General features: G+C 44.7%; 1 non-coding gene across 1 annotated transcript; it reads left to right on the forward strand.

Moving 5' to 3' along the window:
• The first annotated feature begins 14,699 nt into the window (after positions 1 to 14,699).
• On the forward strand, positions 14,700 to 14,773 carry Trnat-cgu. Its single transcript has one exon. It is a non-coding gene; the product is annotated as a tRNA-Thr (tRNA).
• The last annotated feature ends 8,578 nt before the right edge of the window (positions 14,774 to 23,351 follow it).

Genomic DNA, 23,351 nt, shown 5'->3' on the forward strand with positions numbered 1-23,351 from the left:
CTCCAGAGAATGCCGACGGCTGCAAACACAGCGCAGAGCCGCGGCGCAGCCCCGCCTAACCTCCCATACTTAACGGTGTTAGAGTTGCTGGGATGAAGCGGGCATTTAGGCGTCCCGCGCCACAGGAGATTATTCGCCCCGCGCTCCGGCTTCCAGCATCTCCAGCGCTTCTGGAGCCTCCGGGACAGCTGCCAGATCCCGCTACGCCACCGCATAGCGTTTGCACCAACGTCAGAACTTCATGCGGTATCTGTCTTTCACATAAAGATTATAACTAGGCGTTCACAGTGGCCAGAAAGGAGTTACAGCCGTTTTATCAAATGTAACTAAGTATATAAGATAGATTTGTGTTATTTATCTCTTGATTGGAATATATTCAGGTGTGCTCGCGAAGCCTAACCAATGGCCCCCTTGATATTGAACTACTACACAGTCATAGTACATTGGCCAGCCACAACATTATGACCACCTACTTAACCGGTATGTCCACCTTTGGCACGGATTGGTAAGTCACTGAAGGGATTAAGCACGACATCTTCACACACAAGTCAGGGGAGGGGACGATGAGATCTGACGCCACTTTCAGTAACATCCCAGATGTGTTCCATTGGCTCAAATCTGGCGAGCTAGGGGACTAGCGTATCAAATGGAACTCGCCACTGTATTTATCGAACCACTCCATCACTCTCCTGGCCATGTGACATGGCGCATTATCTTGCTGAAAAATGCCACTGCCGTAGGGAAACATAATCGTCGTGAAGGGGTCTATCTGATCTGCAACCAGCGTACGATACATTTTCGTCGTTATATTGCCTTGCAAAAGTTCCACTGGACCCATGCATACCCATGTGAATGTTTCTCAGAGCGTAATGGAGCCGCCGCAATCTTGTCTTCGTCCCGCAGTACAAGTGTCAAGGAGGTGTTCCACTGGAAGACGACGGATTCGCGCCTCCCCATCGGCATCGAAATTCATCACACCGTGCAACACTCTGCCACTGGGCTGATGTTCAGAGCCGATGGCGCAGTGGCACGTGACCATCGGTCACGCGCCCATCCGGTCTTAACTGCGGATGTCGTGGTGTTAATATTGATACAGCACGCTTACTGATACTACTTGCACCGTGCGTGTGTCTGACTAGCAGTCATTCCTCGCCAGGTGATGCTGCTAGCACCTGAAAGGCTTTGTATGGATAGTATGCCAGTGGTAGTAACATTCTGGCTGATCAGCGTATATGAGGATCATCGAGTCAAGTGCTATCAAGTGCACAGACCATAATTTTACAGAAAGCGAAGAAAACGTTTCGCATTACTAACGAAGGAAATAGGTCAAAATTCTCGACGGCAGAACCTAGGTACTTACATTATGTTCCAGAATTAGTTGTGGTTGCAATCATTTCCCAATGCATGAAGGCGCCATTTTGATTTTTAAATCACACGAAGTATGTTTTGAACCGATACAATTGCACTGTGGCGGAACTGCCGCCTACGAGTGTCCGCGTATCTAGTCCTGATAAAACGTCCAGGCTTCACCCCAACCCAGTGTAAGAGGAAATCGAGAAAAAAATTTAATATGGATGCAATAAATTGCTAATGATTTGTGGAGAGGCGCAATAGATCTCAATCTGACCTTTCAGAAGATTACTGGTTACTGAAAACGCAAAACACTGTGTGAGCAATTTAGAGAACAATCATCGCTCGTGCACCTTATCGAATTGCTAAGACCGGCCGCGGTGGCCTAGCGGTTCTAGCGCCTTCAGTCCGAAACCCTCGCGACAGCTACGGTCGCAGGTTTGAATCCTGCCTCGGGCATGGATGTGTGTGACGTCATTAGTTTAGTTAGGTTTAAGTAGTTCTAACTTCTAGGCGATTGATGACCTCAGATATTAAAACGCATAGTGCTCAGAGGCATTTGAACCACTTAACATGCGGTAGCGTTTGAGTACAGCTGTAGTGAGTTAACGAAGCACTTAGGGCCCAGTGTGGGGTATATACCCGAAAGGCACTGTAAGTGCACAAGAAACAAGAATAGTGCTCGGAGCCATTTTTTGAATTGCTAAGTAAGCTTTCCAATACTATTTTACTATAATGTTGGAAAGGTTACTTACCAATTCGGTCAGGTGCACGATCGCTGATTGTTTTCTAAATTTCTAACACGGTGTTTTCAATAACGCCCCCGATGGACCATGGACCTTGTAGTTGGTGGGGAGGCTTGCGTGCCTCATTAATACAGGTCCTGTACCGTGGGTGCAGCCACAACGGGGATGTATCTGCTGAGAAGCCAGGCAAACGTGTGGTTCCAGAAGAGGGTGGAAGTAGAGACGATATAAACGGTAGACTGGCAATGGCAAGGAAAGCGTTTCTCAAGAAGAGAAATTTGTTAACATGAAGTGTAGATTTAAGAGTCATGAGGTCTTTTTAGAATGTCCATGTATGGAAGTGAAACATGGACGTATCTAGTTTAGATAAGGAGAGAATAGAACCTTTCGAAATGTGGTGCTACAGATTATTGACGAAGATTAGGCGGGTAGATCACGTAACTAATGGGGAGGTACTGAATAGAACAGGGGAGAAGAGGAATTTGTGGCACAAATTGACTAGAAGAAGGGATCGGTTAGTAGGAGACATTCTAAGGCATCAAGGGATCGCCTGTATAGTAATAAGGGAAGCGTGGAGGGTAAAAATCGTGGAGGGAGACCAAGAGATGAATACACTGAGCAGATTCAGAAGGAAGTAGGATGCAGTAGTTACTCGGAGATGAAGAAGCTTGCACAAGGTAGAGTAGCATAGAGAGCTGCATCAAACCAGTCTCTGGACTGAAGACCACAACAATATCAACATTACTATAACGATCCCACGGATCTTTTTGAGTTAAGCTCATAAATAATTACAGAAATCATCAACACACTATAGGCGTGAGTACTGTACAAACTCTATGAATGAAAATTATACGGGACAGTCGTGCTCTACCCGTGTAATTTTGACACCAGTTAACTCGCTACTAAGACAATAACAACACAGTACTTAGCTTTAAATTATTTAGTTAATTAATCCTACTTCTTAATTACAACACTTAAGCATTCCAAAATGCATAAAATATTCTGGAGTCAATTATTTTTAAAAATTGCCGTTGTTATCTCAGGCCAAAGATGTATGGTTACCATGGAAACAAACAACAGTTATTTACATCATAACATCTAAGCTTTCACGGCCGTCGTCTTCATTAATTAAAACTTCCGGGATGAATTGCCGTGGTCCACATATAAAACTGCTTCTCCTTCCTGACGTTTCGTTGCTTACTGCGGGCAACATCTTCTGAGGGGAGTCGGCGACTGGCTGCTAGGCGCTGGAGGTCTCAAGTGGAGACAATCTTTCGACCTACCGAGAAAATTAGTGAAAGTTTAAGATCGGTGAAAGACGCATGACACCCCTTAGCTACCCCAGGTGTGTATAGAATTCCGTGTAGCTGAGGCATGGTTTACATTGGAACTACTAAAAGGAGTGTTAATACCCGCCTAATGGAACACAAAAGAAACTGTAGATTGGGACAAATTGTAGCGGAACACGTTTTCAAAGACGGTGATCACGAAATAAAATTTAGTGAGACAAACGTGATAGCTAGGACCTCACATTATTATACCCGCATGTATAGAGAAGCTGTAGACATCTACAAGCTCGAAAATAATTTTAATAAAAAAGAAGAAGGATTAAAACTAGACAAGATATGGCGGTCGACTCTGTACCAACGAAGTGACTATCGATTACCTATAATCGAGAGAGATGGCAGTAGCCAGAGATAGTTTTAAAGTCGAAAGCACGTGATGAGTGTTGGCGCCATCTAAGCGCTCTATTTAAGCGGGACCTCCAGTGCCTAGCAGCCAGTCGCCGACTCACCTCAGAAGATGTTGCCCGCAGTAGGCAACGAAACGTCATGAAGGAGAAGCAGTTTTATATATGGATTACGGAAATTCAGCCCGGAAGTTTTAATTAATGAGTTATTTACATCCTTCGATTACCTATACCTTTGCTAATAAAGTTTAAATATATTCTTTTATACTAAGGCAGAATTCTTACGTAATTAAATCTTTACGTATTGGTTTATAGTAGTCAATATTTTTTAGCTGTAACTCTTAAATCATAACATAAGTAGTAAACTCTGCGTCGTTAACCTTTGATAAAATTCTTAACTGCTTTCTTTTTTCCAAAGACTCGTCATTCATTTATTTATATCACTGATCTGAGCGTGCTTGCTCTACTTGTTATACTCAGATCACTAAACTTTCAATCTTTATTATTCCTTTTCTTTTCAAAGTTCAAAACCGGATTTCACTTTATTTGGAATAGTGGTAAATGTAAATATCGTGTGACTAGGGCCTCCCGTCGGACCGTCAGACCGTTAGCCGGGTGCAAGTCTTTGACGCCACTTCGGCGACCTGCGCGTCGATGGGGATGAAAGGATGATGAGAAAATCTCCGACCCAGCCGAGAATCGAACCCGGGCCCTTAGGATTGACATTCTTTCGCACTGAGCACTCAGCTACCGCGGGCGAACTGGAATAGTGATAAAATGATAGTACGGGGCTTGATTTTAATTTTAACGAATAAGAGTTTACCGAAAATGAATCAGATCTTTACATCGGGAAACGCTGATCCGAGCGAGTGAACACAAGTCTAGTACCCACACTGAACGAAATAGAAATAGAAAAAAAGGATACAACATAAAATCTAGGCGCCACCATCACTTTCAAGCTCAACTTAAAATCAGATTTTCAAAACTCTACCACTTCAGGTGTTGGCTTCTCGCATACCCACTACAAATATAACTGAATGTCAGTCGTCATTTACTAATAGATCCACAGTAGTTGGCAGTTGGATTTTCCATCTTCAAACAATTCAGCTAGGGCAAGGGAATCTCTATAATTGCGCCACTAACAGTGATTACGGGCTAAATACACTAGTAATCACAATTCAGTTTCGGTCCGTTTGTTCCTGTACCTGATCCTTCGACCAAGAAATACTCGAGAACGACTTTCGATTATTAGGTTATACGCGGTATACAACTATAGATTAGATGGGTAGATCACATAACTAATGAGGAGGTATTGAATAGAATTGGGGAGAAGAGGAGTTTGTGGCACAACTTGACAAGAAGAAGGGACCGGTTGGTAGGACATGTTCTGAGGTATCAAGGGATTACCAATTTAGTATTGGAGGGCAGCGTGGAGGGTAAAAATCGTAGAGGGAGGCCAAGAGATGTATACACTAAGCAAATTCAGAAGGATGTAGGTTGCAGTAGGTACTGGGAGATGAAGAAGCTTGCACAGGATAGAGTAGCATGGAGAGCTGCATCAAACCAGTCTCAGGACTGAAGACCACAACAACAACAACAACACAACTATTTACTACCTCGTAGTAACCCTGTCTTCAATAAATCTTCAGAAATAGCTGACACTCGACTACCTTACAGTGTGCTTATCCCACATGAGACACAATGACTAACATTACAACTTTTATTGACGGTCGTATCTACGACACACAAGTACCAGTCTTCAAATTAACACAACGTACCAGCACAGGCACACTGAGGCCATCACTCAAAGATCACTTGACCACAGCTCAAGTACAAAGCAAAATTACAAGAAGCGACATTCCAATAAAATTCATCAAATAGTTCCACTGGCTGTGCTCTAGTGTCGTAACGCCATCGCCTAAATTTAAATATCTAAATCCTCTCATTACGGGCTTTCGAAGCCTTCCCAACAAAATTCACGGAAAATCTCCAACTGTCTGGATAGTCCATTCTGAATTCTCATAGCAAAGTACACTGCTGGCCACCGTAAATGCAACACCCTGAAGGAAGCATCCGAATCGAGTGAAAATTACACCATGAGTTTGCAGCGATGAGATATGCAACTGATTAGAATTTCAGCGCAGACGCACATCACGCGCGCCTGTGGCGCACCTCATAGCGCCATTTAAGGCTTGGCGATTTCGACGAGTGTATGTTCGGCACGTGTGTTTACCTTGTGGTTGTTTCACAAGACGATCAGTTATGCCTCGTAGACAACAGCGAACATCTTTTGATCAAGTATCCGAGTTCGACAGGGGAAGGATAGTGGCTTAACGAAATTGTGGATTATCATACAGAGAAATCGCTAGTCGTGTTGGACGAAACCAAACAACTGTAATGCGGATATGTGACCGTTGGATGCAGGAGGGTACGACGGACCGACGTGGTCGATCGCATTCACCTCGGTGCACCACTGCACGTGCTGATAGGCAAATTGTGCGCATGGCAGTGACGGATCGCTCAGTGTCATCCCGAACCATAGCACAGCACATTGCGTCTGTAACGCATCATCCAGTGTCTGCGCGTACCATTCGACGCCGTTTACAGCAGAGTGGTCTGTCCGCAAGACGTCCATTGCTTCGTCTACCATTGACGCAGAACCACAGACGTCTCCGTCGCCAATGGTGTGATGACAGACGGATGTGGACGGCAGAATGGAATGACGTTGTCTTTACTGACGAGGCACGCTTCTGTCTGCAGCACCACGATGGTCGGATTCGAGTATGAAGACACCGTGGAGAGAGGATGCTGTACAGCTGCATTATGCACCGCCACACTGGTCTTGCACCGGGTATTATGGTATGGGGCGGTATTGGATATTACTCTCGCACGCCTCTAGTACGTATTGCCGCTACTTTAAATAGCCGGCGCTACATATCCGAGGTGCTGGAGCCAGTTGTCCTTCCTTACCTTCAGGGCTCGGCCACAGCCATATTTCAACAGGATAATGCCTAACCACACGTGGCACGCATCGTCCAAAGGTTCTTCGTCAATAACCAGATTGAATTGCTTCCCTGGCCGGCTCGCTCTCCGGATCTTTCGCCGATAGAAAACATGTGGTCCATGGTTGCTCAACGAGTGACCCAGATTACATCCCCAGCTGCCACACCAGATGATCTTTCGCAACGTGTGGAAGCTGCTTGGGCTGCTGTACCCCAGGAACACATCCAACGTCTCTTTGACTCAATGCCGAGACGTGTGGCAGCGGTGATCTCCAACAATGGCGGCTACTCTGGCTACTGATTCTGGCAGGAACCACATGTCACAGACGTCTGCAAACGTAATCATTTGATACTTGGTCAACATGTTATCTACAAAATAAATTTTGTTGTGCTACCTCTTGTGTTTCTTGGTGTTGCATTTACGGTGGCCAGCAGTGTATTTATAGTGACACAAATGAACGTGTCTCGATTCACATGCAATAACATACCACTCGTCTTACGACCCAACTCGCGTACTCTTCGGCTCCTCGATAATGACTAACTGCTTCTTTCCACAAAACCGTAGCTCACCCACAAATCTAGACAAACGTAGAGCGCTACCATTATTCTTTAACGATCAGTGTATGATTTCTTGTAGCTGTCGTTTCGTTGCTATATGGTCTTTGCCGCTTCTGGGTGACCACTTTTACAGCTGGTTACAATACTGGTTTTTCCTAGAACACACACACACACACACACACACACTAACATTATTTACAAGAAGTAAAGCATTTTTGCACTCTTCGTCTGCTTTATGATATTTTTCTGCTATCATACTAGGCTGAAACGACGACGTTATTTCCGTAACGCACGATTCTGTTCAGAATCAATTTGGACACGCTACACACGCTTTGATCCAATCATGTTGTCACATAATATGATTTGAAACGTTCACTACAGTTGTTTAATTGCTTTTCTTGTTGGCCACAGGCCATAACGTAAGAAAATAAAGTTATTACGCACATTAATAAACCTTTTGCATCACCCCAGTTCCCATAACTCCTGAAGATACACGTTGACTGTGGACATTGAATCACAGACACAGTCCCTTTGACTTTTCAGAGATGTCCTTAAAACCACTCATAGATTAGACGGAAGGGGTCCAATAGCTGATCAGTTCCAGTCATTCCACCAGGAAGGACGTATACGACTCGTGTTGTCTGTAGTTCAACCATGCCTAGAGTGTCTCAATACCGCGGTTCGATCGCGTCCGCATTGTTACTTTGTGCCAGGAAGGGCTCTCAAAAAGTGAACTGTCCAGGCGTCTCGGAGTGAACCAAAGCGATGTTGTTCTGGCATGGAGGAGATGCAGAGAGACAGGAACTGTCGATGACATGCTTCGCTCAGGCCGCCCAAGGGCTACTACTGCAGTGAATGACCGCTATTTACGGATTATGGCTTTGAGAAACCCTGACAGCAACGTTACCATGTTGAATAACGCTTTTCGTTCCAGCCACAGGACGTCGTGTTATGACTCAAACTGTGCACAATAGGCTGCTTGATGCGCAACGTCAGTTCCGACGTCCATGGAGAGATCCATCTTCACAAACGCGACACCATGCAGCGCGGTACAGACGGGCCCAACAACATGCTGAATGGAGCGCTCTGGATTGGCATCACGTTCTCTTCATCGATGAGTGTCGCATATGCCTTCAACCAGACAATTGTCGGAGACGTGTTTGGAGGCAACCCGGTTAAGCTGAACGCGTGAGACACACTGTCCAGCGAGTGCAGCAAGGTGGAGGTTCGCTGCTGTTTTGGGGTGGCATTATGAGCGGCCAACGTACATCGCTGGTGGTCATGGAAGGCGCCGTAAAGGCTGTACGATGCGTGAATGCCATCGTCTGACCGATAGTGGCAGCATATTGGCGAGGCATTCGTCTTCATGGACGGCAATTGGCGGCCCCGTCTTGCACATCTTGTGAATTACTTCCTTCAGGATAACGACATCGCTCGACTAGAATGGCCAACCTGTCCTCCAGACATGAACCCTATTGAACATGCCTGGGATAGATTGAAAAGGGCTGTTTATGGACGACGTGACTGGCCAACCACTCTGAGGGATCTACGCTAAATCACCGTTGAGGAGTGGGACAATCAGGACCAACAGTGCCTTGATGAACTTGTGGAACTATGCCATGACGAATACATGCATGCATCAATGCAAGAGGACTTGCTACTGGGTATTAGAGGTACCGGAGTGCACAGCAATCTGGACCACCACCTCTGAAGGTCTCGTTGTATGGTGGTAAAACATGCGATGTGTGTTTATCATGAACAATGAAAGGGTTGGAAATGATGTATGTGTTGATTCCTATTCCAATTTTCTGTACAGATTCGGGAACTTCCGGAACCGAGGCGGTGCAAAACTTTTTTTGATGTTTTATTAACATGTGGTTGACGGTAGATCGATGTGCTACAGTACTGCACTAATTTTTCTCTAGTGCAAGGGAAGTTTCAGGTGCGAGACTCATATTGTTCTACAGAAATCAGTTACTCAGCTATTTAATGCAGAATGATAATGACGTCTCAAAAACAGCATAACAGCTTAACACTTCAGTAGCTGTATGATAAGCGACACTGTAGCCTACCACATGTGCATAACAATGGAATTTCGACTGCGCTGCCCTGAATAATGCTTTCCAGGCTCCAGTTCTTCGTGGGTTTCAAGACGTAGCTTTTATCATTCAGTGTAACTGAACCCGCGTTCTGGTTCCACTTTGTTCGGTATGCTGGAAACTATATTTTTTGCTTGATACAGGTAGAATATGGGGATGCCTCCACAATCGAATCTGCCTTCCTTTTTATTACAAAGTGGCTCAAAATTAATTAAATGTGGATCTCAGTTGAAGTACCTAAATCGAAATACATTTCCTCACGTCATAACTACAGATAGTAAAGCTCAATGAAAATATAAAAAACATGCATTTATGCAAACTTTCCCACACGAATGACACGTCAATGTATCGACATTACAGATTTCACACCAAGTGTTATTACTCACTGAGCTTCCTTTTCATGCTGCCTTTTTGTCCTCGCAGCTCTAATTCTACTTCGTTTCAGTCGCTCTCTCACTGCTAAACAGCACCGGTATCTCCTTCCCCCACCCCCCCCCCACCCCCCACCCCCTCAATTGGGATGGAATGGGCGAAGTCATGCAATCAACACCACAGTGTGAGCTGCAAGATCAAAATAGTGCGAACAGCCAACAGAACAGCGGGCTAATAACGGAGGTTGGGAAATCTCTCTTGAAATAATAACCTTGTCAACCGCGGGCTGCGCCACACGTAATACATCCGATTCATGTTTTTAGCACTAAATTACTGTGCGAAAGAATACGAAATGACCCGATTTGATTCAACAGCGTTGAAAAGTACACCACAGCTGGGGCGAAAACGCATCAAACTGTATTTTGACCTCGCTTGCATTTAATACGTTCTGAAAAGATGCTCATGGTATATGAATTACTAACCAAGTTTAACTTATAAAATCTTCCTATAGTTATCCGACATGCGTTTTATGTGACGAGGGATTATAAGAAGCCGGCCGAAGTGGCCGAGCAGTTCTAGACGCTACAATCTGGAACCGCGCGACCGCTACGATCGCAGGTTCGAATCCTGCCTCTGGCATGGAAGTATGTGATGTCCTTAGGTTAGTTAGGTTTAAGTACTTCTAAGTTCTAGGGGACTGATGACCTCAGAAGTTAAGTCCGATAGTGCTCAGAGCCATTTGAACAATTTTTGATTATAAGAAATTAAGCACGACGGGCGAGAGTTTTGGAATTACATTTGCATTCACGTAGCTTACATCTCGTACTTAGCCTCAATTCTTGGTATTGCTCTGCCTACCGGTATAATGAACTTTTTTTTGATAAGATGCAGGAAACTAGGAAATAAAACTTTTAAACCGTCTCAGACCAGCTTAAATAGACATAATACATTCCTAGACAACTTCCGTAATTTTTTCGGGGAATTCGGGTTCACCGGGTATTATTGTTTCCTGATTTCTCGTAATTATAAGACGGTTACGTCTCCTTTTATCTACTATCTCTTATTTTTAATAAATCTTGCGAAGTGTAACGTATAACATCAACTTCTGACGTATTGGTGTGTCATTTACCTACACGTAACACTAAGCGCAGATCTCACGCTAACGGTAACGCCCAAAATTTAAAGAAACCGAAACCATTATTGGAGCCAGAAATACGAATCTTGAAATTTCGTATAAAAAGCTTTTAAAACAGTGTGGGAGACAGTCTATCACTGCAGACAGGATTTATTTGAATGAAGGTTGATTTATGCATTAACATATTCAGACACCAGTCTGTCTTTTTGCATAATTTTTCGCGTCTCTAATGAGCAGAAAAAAAGCATTTTTTTTACATTTTTAAGCCGACACTCTAGGTATTCTTTCAAACTCCCTGTATGTAAATAACATTTTCATTATTTACAGAGGTCCCGATGACGGCGTTCATCATTTCTTAACAATCTTCAACGAAGTCCACGAAAAAATTACTTTCACATGTGAGCTCGAAAACGAATTCCGTCGGTTAAATTTTGGATTTGACATGAACAGTAATTGAGAACAATTTTTTTTCAATATTTTTCGCAAAGAAACCTGCACTGATCAAATAGTACCATCCTGTTCAACACACTCTGATTCCCACAAAAAGCCCTTTTTTGGTTCATCCGTCCATAGAGCTGCTTCCACACCTTTATCTGATGAAAATCTCAATGCTGAAATTAATTTGCTTAAAACTATTGCAGTCAGCAATGGATACGAAGAACGATAGTGGACAATATTTTCTAGCGTAAAATTAGAATCACCACTCTTGGCACTTCATCTAATAACTAACGTAATGAAAACGCAAAAACATTTTCTTTAACACTTTTAGGACTTGTGTCTTACAGGATTCAGCGTCTCCTCCAAAACAAATACGATTTTAATGTAGCATTTTCCACTAACAATGGTTTGAAAAATAATTTTTTCATAATTTGAAACCAGTGGATTTTCCGTAAAACTTAGGTGTCTATAAAAATAGCTGTGACACATGTCCAGCCTATTACGTAGGACGGACAGCACGGGAAATTGCTGCTATATTTAAGGAATATTTCTTATAAAAAATGAGTACAAATATATGTAACTCCTTTTGCTGATCATTTATTGCTTACAGGGCGTGAGTGTAAAAAAAGTTCGTAACGTCAGGATCCCGCACACAGAAAAGAAAGGCACCAGTCTTGATATCCGCGAAGAGTTACATATATCCAAGCATCTTTTCCTCAGTGACGATTTCATTCTGAATGAACAGTTGTAGCTACGTAATAAAAATTTCTTTAATAATATCGCCGAAGTGGCCGTGCGGTTCTAGGCGCTACAGTCTGGAACCGCGTGACCGCTACGGTCGCAGGTTCGAATCCTGCCTCGGGCATGGATGTGTGTGATGTCCTTAGGTTAGTTAGGTTTAAGTAGTTCTAAGTCTAGGGGACTGATGATCGCAGCAGTTAAGTCCCATAGTGCTCAGATCCATTTGAACCATTTTTTTTAATAATATCAAGTCGTTACTTAGAAACGCCTGAAACGGACTCCTTATTTTCCTCAGAGTAGACTCTAAAATATCGTCTTCCTCTCTCCTCATTTATTACACTGTAATTCGTTTTCTCACAAAATGTATAGAATATTTGCTATTGTATTGTTCCGCGTAAATTTTTACTTTGCTTATTTCTGGCTGTTGACTTAATGTAAACAGCTTATTTCTTCAATCTTTAACAAATGACGCCACTTATTTCGTGTCGACGTTGTGGCAACTTCGGCCTATGAGACCTTCGGCCTATGCCACCTTTAGTGCTATGTTTCCTCTTACACCTCTAAAGCCTGTTTCGTCTTACAGCACTTAGCGGCGTACAGTGTGCTACATCATGGAGTATAATTTTGACTGGCAAGTACCACTGTCATGTAGTTCCTATAGCTATAATTGCACGTAAATCTATTTTCATCTGTCACTGCATGTGAGTGTAGTTACCCATAAATTTGATCGATATAATAACCATCTACTCGTGGTCTTCCTCTATACAGGGTGGAGATAAACTGTGTCACGAAATTTTAGCCGTGGATAGCTGATGCTAGTAGGAACCAAAATTACTAGTGTTGTGTAGGTCGACAAAGCACCATTTTTAAGCTTCGGAAACTCGGTGGCACGCGCTCCGATTGGCCGTGGGATTGCCCTGTTGCCGTTCGTCGGTTGACGGGCAGCACTATGGTTGTCGGAGCGCGTGGCTCCAAGTTACCGTGGTTTAAAAATGCTGCTTTGTCGACTTACACAACACTAATAAGCTTGGTTCTTACTGGCATTAGCTATCCAAGGTTAAAATATAGTGACACAATTTTTCTCCACCCGTGTGTAGTTAACAAATCATAACACACAGTACCTACTGCTCTACTGCTTTCTGTGATAGGTGTTCGCAACAGAGGGAGGACTGGGTGGGGATAGAACTGATTTTCTGCAGGTCTACCAAAGTGAAGATTTATCATCGACGAGGTTTCCCAGCCGACCTCTGTGGCCGAGCGGTTGTAGGAACCGCGCTGCTACAACGGACGCAGGTTCGAATCCTGCCTCGGGCATGGAGGTGTGTGGTGTCCTTAGGTTAGTTAGGTTTAAGTATTTCTAAGTCTAAGGCACTGACGACCTCAGATGTTAAGTCCTGTAGTGCTTGGAGCCATTTGAACCATTTTTGAAGTTTCCTCCATTAATTTGGATGAAAGCGGCCTAGCTTACTGTTTGCCCAAGCAACTCAAAACTTGTTGCTTTGTCGACCTACACAACATTAATAGTTTTGGTTCCTACACGGTTAAAATTTCGTGACACAATTTTTCTCCACCCTGTATGGAAGAAAACCACAGGTAGATGGTTATTATACGGACAGCTAATGCTAAAAGAAAGAAGGCATAAAAATAGTGGTACACTTAATTGGATGTGAGGTTTTGTAAGTGAAGCCCCATCAGGGTCTCATCAAAGCAGTGTAAGCGTTTTGAAAGTTTATTTGCTATTTCTCCATTTTTCAAGACTTTATAACAATTAATGACATCCAGCAAGATTTTCTCAGTCGTTCTTTCTTTTTCTCTATTGCTCATTTTTACTTTTCATTGCAACTCTACCATTGTGTTGTATTGTGTTGTATGGAACTCGGGACCTAGAAACGACGGAGTGGCTTCGTCCCCGCCGTAGCCCGCAGTGGTACACAACCCCACAACAGGTTAAAGCAGTCCACTCACCCCACAGCCGCCCCACGCCGAATCCAGGGTTTATTGCGCTGTTCGGGCCCCAGTGGACCCTCCCGGGAACGACTCACACTGGACGAGTGTAGCCCCAATGTTTGCGTGGTAGTGTCACTATGGTGTACGTGTGTACGCGTACATGGAGAAATTATTTGCACTTCAGTCGCCGACATAGTGTAACTGATATACTTATATGGATATGGTGTCTGCTCAGTCGGACATGTCCGAAAGGACAGACACCATTGATGACCTGCAGCCGTCTAGAGCGAAACTAGAACTAAATATTAATACCTTCAGCTGCTGACGGGCGTTGATGTATATCAACGGGGACAGGTGAAAATGTGTGCCCCGACCGGAACTCCAACCCGGGATCTCGTGTTTACATGGCAGACGGTCTATCCATCTGAGCCACCGAGGGCACAGATGATAGTGTGACTGCAGGGACTATAGCGCACGGGACTTGGTAAGAATGTCTTCCACGAGTAATGAGTGTATTGGGTAGGGAAACTACCAATGTAATATGAGGACATATAAGGTGAGAATGTGAGTCTCGTGGGAGGTGTGCGCGAAATAGTCCCTGCAGTCGCACTATCCTCTGTGTCCTCGATGGCTCAGATGGATAGAGCGTCTGCCACGTAAGCAGGGGATCCCGGGTTCGAGTCCCGGTCGGGGGACACATTTTCATCTGTCCCCGTTGATATATATCAACGCCCGTCAGCACTGAAGGTTTTAATATATAATTCTAAATAGTGTAACTGAGGAGGAATATCGAGAACCAGCCGGCATTCGCCGAGGCAGATGGAACACCGACTTAAAAAACATCCACAGACTGGCCAGCACAACGGACCTCGACACTAATCCACCTGGCGGATTCGTGCCGGGTACCGGCACGCCTTCCCGCCCAAAAAGCAGTGCGTTAGACCGCACTGCTAACCGGGCGGGCCAACTCTACCATTTATGGTTCATGAATAGAAATACCATTCGATGCAGTTGGTGGTATCACATCAAGAAGTTATTTCTTAACATTAAATAAAAAGAAATGTGACATCTTTCGTTGTATTAATAAAAGGCGCACTTTTCCATATACTGATGAAACGTGTTTATCTTTCAAGTGTGACAATAACCTACCCAGAAAAACTATACTGAGTTGATAACTATCATTCGTTTAGGATGCAATGAGTTTTGTATGATTCTTGCCAAATTTAGGTCTCAGCGCATGATACTTTTTCAGATTCACTGAACGAGTTATACCAAAAATTACAGCCGGCCGAAGTGGCCGTGCGGTTAAAGGCGCTGCAGTCTGGAACCGCAAGACCGCTACGGTCGCAGGTTCGAATCCTGCCTCGGGCATGGATGTTTGTGATGTCCTTAGGTTAGTTAGGTTTAACTAGTTCTAAGTTCAAGGGGACTAATGCCCTCAGCAGTTGAGTCCCATAGTGCTCAGAGCCATTTGAACCATTTGAACCAAAAATTACAGTTTAAGAAACTGACACTTTACATAAACGTTTGTGGACTTTCAGGCTTTCTATACTCATGTTTGACTTGCAGGACAATGCTTGTACACCAGTGGTAGTCAATCTCGTCCCTACCGCCCCCAGTACATCTTCATCGACATTTTGGTTGGTAGGGTGGTTGGTTAGTTAATTTGGAGGCGGAGAGCAAACAGCAAGGTCATCGGTCCCATCGGACTAGCGAAGGATGGGGAGGGAAATCCGCCCTGCCCTTTCAAAGGAAACATACCGGTACTTGCCTGAAGCGATTTAAGGAAATCACGGTAAACATAAATCCGGATGGCCTGTCACGGGATTGAACCGTCGTCCTCCCGAATGCGAGTCCAGTGTGCTAACCACTGCGCCACCGCACTCGGTCTCTACACTTTGCAAACCACCGTGAAATACGTGACAGAAAGTACGTTCCGTTGTACCAGTTATCAGTGCGTTAGACCACACTCACGTATGGAGCACGGGAAGAATGATGGAATGCATCTGTGGGTGGTGTAATTATTCTAATCTTGTCCTCATGATCATTAAGTGAGAGACAATTAGTTGCAGTGTATTTATAGAGTCACCATTTAAAGCTGTTTTCTGAACATTGGTACGCTTTCTGTGGATAGTTTACATCTATCTTCAAGAGTCTACCAGTTCAGTTTCTTCAGCATCTCTTCCACAGGTGAAGCAAACCCGTGACCGTTCGTGCTGCCCGTGCCCCTCTCTTGTATACGTTCGGTGGTGAGTGGCAGGCGATATGTTTACTGAAAACATTTTAATTAGGTTTTCATAAAAAGTACTTGGTAAGTAGCTATTATTATATGCTTTAACTTGTTGTAGCTCAGTTTATTAAATTTTGTAAGCTAAAGTTACTTCCTTAGTTTATAAATCACCATTAGTGTGGAACCGATGAGTGTTTGGAAAATTTTACTGCCAACACAGAAGTAAAATTTGCCGGTAGGTTAAAAAAGGTTACCCTTGTTCTGTACATTCGTTGCTGTCACGCCATCATTAATACTGATAAAAAAAAATGGTTCAAATGGCTCTGAGCACAATGGGACTTACCTGCTAAGGTCATCAGTCCCCTAGAACTACTTAAACCTTACTAACCTAAGGACATCACACACATCCATGCCCGAGGCAGGATTCGAACCTGCGACCGGCACTGATTCAAAAGATTGTGAGTTACTGACACAAGCTGTTCAAGTTATTCAGAGTTTGTCTTCTGCTACATGTGAAGTAGAAGAATAGCTACATCACACTGCAGTATATCTACTTCTGAACACTCCGCTGTGAGACGATCGGATTAAGGACTGCGTGCAATAACACCAGCACGCACCAGTCGATGAGTGAATTTCAATAGTGATACGCTTTAACCGAAAGGAGTTCCCCCATTGTTACGGAAATAATACGAGGGTCCGCGGGCAGGCTCTGTAGAAACCACCACGGGAGGCACTGAAGCCGAGGACAAACGCTGCCGTGGGTCCGATATAGGCCCGCGGTGTTCGGAGCACGGAGAACAAAAGAGAGGCCGCCGGCCGTCCACGGCGATCCCAGGACAATGGGAACGGCGGGCGCCCCACGAAGCCGCGGCGAAGCCCGTAGGCCGGAAATGTAACGCAGAGGCGCTGCCCGCTGCCCTTAAATATAGGCAAACCAACTGGTCTCCCGGGTAGCTTCGGCGGTACGGGGCTAAAACAATAACTGTACCTTACACGCAGGAGTGGATCTAGGTAGGGTGGGGACCGTGGAGGGGGGAGGGGGGGAGCAACTGGGTCATGCGGATCATCATATCCCTCTCCACGTAGCAGAAACGATGCTATACAGGGTGTTACAAAAAGGTACGGCCAAACTTCCAGGATACATTCCTCATACACAAAGAAAGAAAATATGTTATGTGGACATGTGTCCGGAAACGCTTACTTTCCATGTTACAGCTCATTTTATTACTTATCTTCAAATCACATTAATCATGGAATGGAAACACACAGCAACAGAAAGTACCAGCGTGACTTCAAACACTTTGTTACAGGAAATGTTCAAAATGTCCTCCGTTAGCGAGGATACATGCATCCACCCTCCGTCGCATGGAATCCCTGATGCGCTGATGCAGCCCTGGAGAATGGAGTATTGTATCACAGCCGTCCACAATACGAGCACGAAGAGTCTTTACGTTGGTACTCGGGTTGTGTACACAAGAGCTTTCAAATGCCCCCATAAATGAGAGGGTTGAGGTCAGGAGAGTGTGGAGGCCAATGGAATTGGTCCGCCTCTACCAATCCATCGGTCACCGAATCTGTTGTTGAGAAGCGCACGAACACTTCGACTGAAATGTGCAGGAGCTCCATCGTGCATGAACCACATGTTGTGTCGTACTTGTAATGGCATATGTTCTAGCAGCACAGGTAGAGTATCCCGTCTGAAATCATGATAACGTGCTCCATTGAACGTAGGTGGAAGAACATGGGGCCCAATCAAGACATAACCAACAATGCCTGCCCAAACGTTCACAGAAAATCTGTGTTGATGACGTGATTGCACAATTGCGTGCGGATTCTCGTCAGCCCACACATGTTGATTGTGAAAATTTACAATTTGATCACGTTGGAATGAAGCATCATCCGTAAAGAGAACATTTGCACTGAAATGAGCATTGACACATTGTTGGATGAACCATTCGCAGAAGTGTACCCGTGGAGGCCAATCAGCTGCTGATAGTGCCTGCACACGCTGTACACGGTACGGAAACAACTGGTTCTCCCGTAGCACTCTCCATACAGTGACGTGGTCAACGTTACCTTGTACAGCAGTAACTTCTCTGACGCTGACATTAGGGTTATCGTCAACTGCACGAAGAATTGCCTCGTCCACTGCAGGTGTCGTCGCCGTTCTAGGTCTTCCCCAGTCGCGAGTCATAGGCTGGAATGTTCCGTGCTCCCTAAGACGCCGATCAATTGCTTCGAACGTCTTCCTGTCGGGACACCTTCGTTCTGGAAATCTATCTCGATTCAAACGTACCGCGCCACGGCTATTGTCCCGTGCTAATCCATACATCAAATGGGCATCTGCCAACTCCGCATTTGTAAACATTGCAGTGACTGCAAAACCACGTTCGTGATGAACACTAACCTGTTGATGCTACGTACTGATGTGCTTGATGCTAGTACTGTAGAGCAATGAGTCGCATGTCAACACAAGCACCGAAGTCAACATTACCTTCCTTCAATTGGGCCAACTGGCGGTGAATCGAGGAAGTTCAAATGGCTCTGAGCACTATGGGACTCAACTGCTGAGGTCATGAGTCCCCTAGAACTTAGAACTAGTTAAACCTAACTAACCTAAGGACATCACAAACATCCATGCCCGAGGCAGGATTCGAACCTGCGACCGTAGCGGTCTCGCGGTTCCAGACTGCAGCGCCTTTAACCGCACGTCCACTTCGGCCGGCAATCGAGGAAGTACAGCACATACTGACGAAACTAAAATGAGCTCTGACATGGAAATTAAGCGTTTCCGGACACATGTCCACATAACATCTTTTCTTTATTTGTGTGTGAGGAATGTTTTCTGAAAGTTTGGCCGTATCTTTTTGTAACACCCTGTATTTGTTAATACATCAATTTCATAATTTGACCTCTAACTTTCGGAGAATGTTCGAGTCTCTTAAATTGCAAAGAATTCCAGAATTGCAATCAGGCATTAAAGAAACCTAGACGTCATCAGGGATCAGCGAATGAAAATTCTGTTATTTAGTAAAATTCTGTTATTTTTCTTGATTCTAAAAATGTGTACCTTATGAATAATACCTCATCGTTTTCATCCTTAAATGTTATTTTGACGCAGATGCGGCGCATTTTTTTTTTTATGCCCAGCTGTTACGCTCCTGTAAAACACAATACCTTACCCGAAATGTATCTCATGTACCCATCGCTACCAAATATTAGTAAAATATTTTATATTTTGTTGGTAATACCATCTCATTAAATGGGGTCACGCCACTATTATGCAATTTTGTATTTCTTCCGTACGCTAATCCGCAGATGCCTAAATATGAGTGAAACGCATCATTTGGAAAAAACAAAAAATGTTAACACTGCAACCTCAGTGTTGACGGCTGTCATCCGAAGGACACGGGTTCGAATCCTGGTATTGCCAGGAATTTTTCCTTAGTGGGAGGACTCGTCCGGGGGTCACTCAGCTTCGTTATCCCAAATGCGCTGCAACTTAACAGAGCAGCAGCGGCTTCACTGACTGGAGAGTCTGCAAACGGCCGGGAGAGCGGTGTGCTGTCCACATGCTCCTCCGTACCGCATCCGCACGATCCTGCAAGGCAGATGACACTGCGGCCAGTATACATCCATTGGACTTTCACGGCCAACGGCCGCCACCACCGCATCCGCCGGCCACAGCCTCGCCCTGCTCTCGGACACTAATCTGCCAACAGTCGGCTGCGGGCGCGCTTCCCCTGAGTTAAGCATAAACAAAGCTGCCATCTGATGAACTTACAGTAGCACTCCGTCTTCAGGCCAAGAGTGGCCTACCGGGTCCATCCGCCCGTCGTGTCATCCTCGAGGAGGATGCGGATAGGAGGGGCGTGGGGTCAGCACACCGCTCTCCCGGTCGTTATGATGGTATTCTTGACCGAAGCCGCTACTATTCGGTCGAGTAGCTCCTCAGTTGGCATCTCATGAACACATTAGCAATCACTCAACGAAATTCAGCTGCCGAAAGCTGAGAAGTGATTAGCCAAACCCTCTCTTCCAACTCTTCGAACATATGGGCATTGGTTAAATACACCTTGTCTTTGAACATTCGCCATTTATATGTGGAGAACGAGTATGTCAGTCAACTATCCTATCATCAAAAACACTTTGTACTGCTGTCATAGAAGCATTGGCGATTTGTGGTCCTGCACTGTCCTGCCTGAAATAACCATATCTTTTTGTTAGGTGTTGGTTCTCGAAAAAAAGGATGCAGTGTATTGTTTGAATACATGTCAGAACTTATATTTCGTGGAAAAAGATTGGTCCAATAATTCGTCTTGCACTTATTGCACACCACACTCCTGTTTTCACATCATGCAGAGATTTTCTGGGACCTCTTTCCAGGGCCTCCTCTGCCTCATCTAATTTACTTTCGGTTAAAACACTAGGTTATCTAGCCCTTGGTTTGTGTTGTACTGATCCAGTCTCTTGAAATATCTTCACTAATCTGCATATTGTCGAATCGTTGGGAACATGCACACCAGGGAATTTTCGTATGAATTCAAGCTGATATTCCACATTCGATTCTGTTTTGCTTAGTTCAACACAAAAACACTCGTTGATACTTCGTGAATACGTTACCAAATGGAAACTCGACGGGAAACTCAAAACAAAACACCCGAACACTCAGTCGCACAGTACAGAAGAGACCCAGCACAGTACAATAAGGGCAGTCGCAGAATGACCTCTAGCAACAATACTTGAAGCGACAACAATCGACAAAAAATGTAAAAAGAAAGCTTCAATCATTAAGTCGCACGGTGTAGGTGGCACGCGTATATATGCGCGCGCGCGCGCGCTTTTGTGTGTGTGTGTGTGTGTGTGTGTGTGTGTGTGTGTTTTTCCGATTGCTGGAGAGTTCAAAGGAGCGTTGTGGAGCCGCAACTCGGTACTTTTATTTTATTTTTCTTTGCTTGCGGAAGATAGCTCCTGAATATTTCAAATTCCAGTCTCTGTTGTATCCGTCGCGTGGCAGTTTTAATACCATCCAAAATACAGCGAGTAAAGATGTCAGTAAAGGCAAGAAAGTAAAAAACTACTTTTGTCCCAGATCCATGAGTGTACTGTGGTGTTTTGGAGTAAGTGTTTTGTGGGCAGTCTGTGAGTGTAATTCTTTAATACATGTATACATATACGGGTAAGTCATTGCATGTTGCTTCATCTCTAAGCCATTGTATTGTATGTTAAACGGGGACCTAGAAACGACGGAGAGGCGCCGTCCCCGCCGCAGCCGCAGTGGTCCACAACCCCACGACGAGTATCGCAGTCCACTTCACCCCTCCGCCGCCCCACACCGAACCACTCTTTCAGGGTTATTGTACGGTTCGGCCCCTGATGAACCTTCCAGCGAACGTCTCGCACCAGACGAGTGTAGCCCCTATGTTTGGGTGGTAGAGCAGTGGTAGTGTACGGATACGTGGAGAACTTGTTTGCGCAGCAATCGCCGACTGAGGCGGAATAAGGGGAACCGGCGGAACCAGCCCACATTCGCCGAGGCAGAGGGAAAACCGCCTAAAAACCATCTACAGGCTGGCCGGCTCACCGGACCTCGACACAAGTCCGCCGTGGACTAGGCGCTCCTTCCCACTCCGTAAAGCCGTGCGTTAGACTGCATAGCTAACCGGGCGGGCTATCTCTAAGCCATATTTGATTAGTCATTGTGGCTGTTGAGTAGTAGAATGCTAGTCGCACGGCAACCCAGGACAAAATAGTGGAAATCTGGAGAACGTGCTGGCCAGGTAAGAGTCGAAAACATTGCTGGATCAAAATTAGCCCTTACGCGAACCAGAGGTGATCATGTTTCATAAAAATTTGCATCTTCATGTACATCCACATACATACTCCGCCAGCCACTGTATGGCAAACGGTACCTTGTACCACTGCTGGTCATTTCCGTTCCTGTTCCACCCGCAAATACAATGAGGAAAAAAAAAAACACTCTACACATGCTTCCATAAGGGTCCAAATTTTTTACAAGTTCGTGGGCCCTAAGCGAAAGGTGCGTTGACGGCAGTAGAATCATGCTGCAGTCATATTCAGATACCGGTTCTCTAAATTTTTTCAGTAGTGTTTCATTAAAAGAACGTCGTCTTCTCTGCAGGGATTCCATTTATCACGAAACATCTCCGTAATACTTGGGTATTCATTGAACCTACCGGTAACATATCTAGCAACCCATGTCTTAATTTCTTCGATACCATCCTTTAATCTAACCTAGTTCGGTATTCCAAACACTCGAACATTTGTCAACACACTTTCTCCCTTACAGATGAATCACAAATTCCTTAAATTCTCCCATTAAACCGAAGTCGACCCTTCGTTTTCCCTTCAAGCGTTCTTATATGCTCATTCGGTGTCATATAGCTTTGACACACTACGCCTAGACAAGTAATCGACGTGACTATGCCAAGCAGCATATTGCTCAATCTGTATTCGAATATTACGGGATTGTTTTCCTACTCATCTGCATTAACTTACATTTTCCTACAGTCAAAGGAAGCTGCTATACACCACACCAACTAGAAAATTTGTCTAAGTTATCTTCTATCTTCCTGCAATCACTCAACGACGAAACTTTCCTACACAATCACGCTATGAACTGGGCTCATTTCACAGTGAAAAACATTATCTGGCATCTTTCATTATCCTAGAAGCCTCCACATATGAATACGTTCATCGTGATACTTTACACAAAACGGAGAATTATCTGCAATGACAACTTCAGCCGCTGCCGTCTCCAGTGTTGTGTTTGGGCGTGTCAACGTCGGCAAGCCTTTCTTTGTTGCCGCGTAAAGTTACAAAGTGCTGACAGTTCATGTTGCTCCTAATTTAATTACAATGTAAGTGTGAATACACATCTTGCCATAAAAGTATCCATTTCCTAATTCAAGATTCGTGACGAGACTGTACAATGCTGCGTGACCCAGCAAACAGCATGTCCGTCCTCTCGCGCTCTAGTCGCGTGGTACCGTTGAGATACTGCATAGCATTAGGATCACCCT

Source organism: Schistocerca americana, chromosome 2 (assembly GCF_021461395.2).
Source record: "Schistocerca americana isolate TAMUIC-IGC-003095 chromosome 2, iqSchAmer2.1, whole genome shotgun sequence".
NCBI lineage: Eukaryota > Metazoa > Arthropoda > Insecta > Orthoptera > Acrididae > Schistocerca > Schistocerca americana.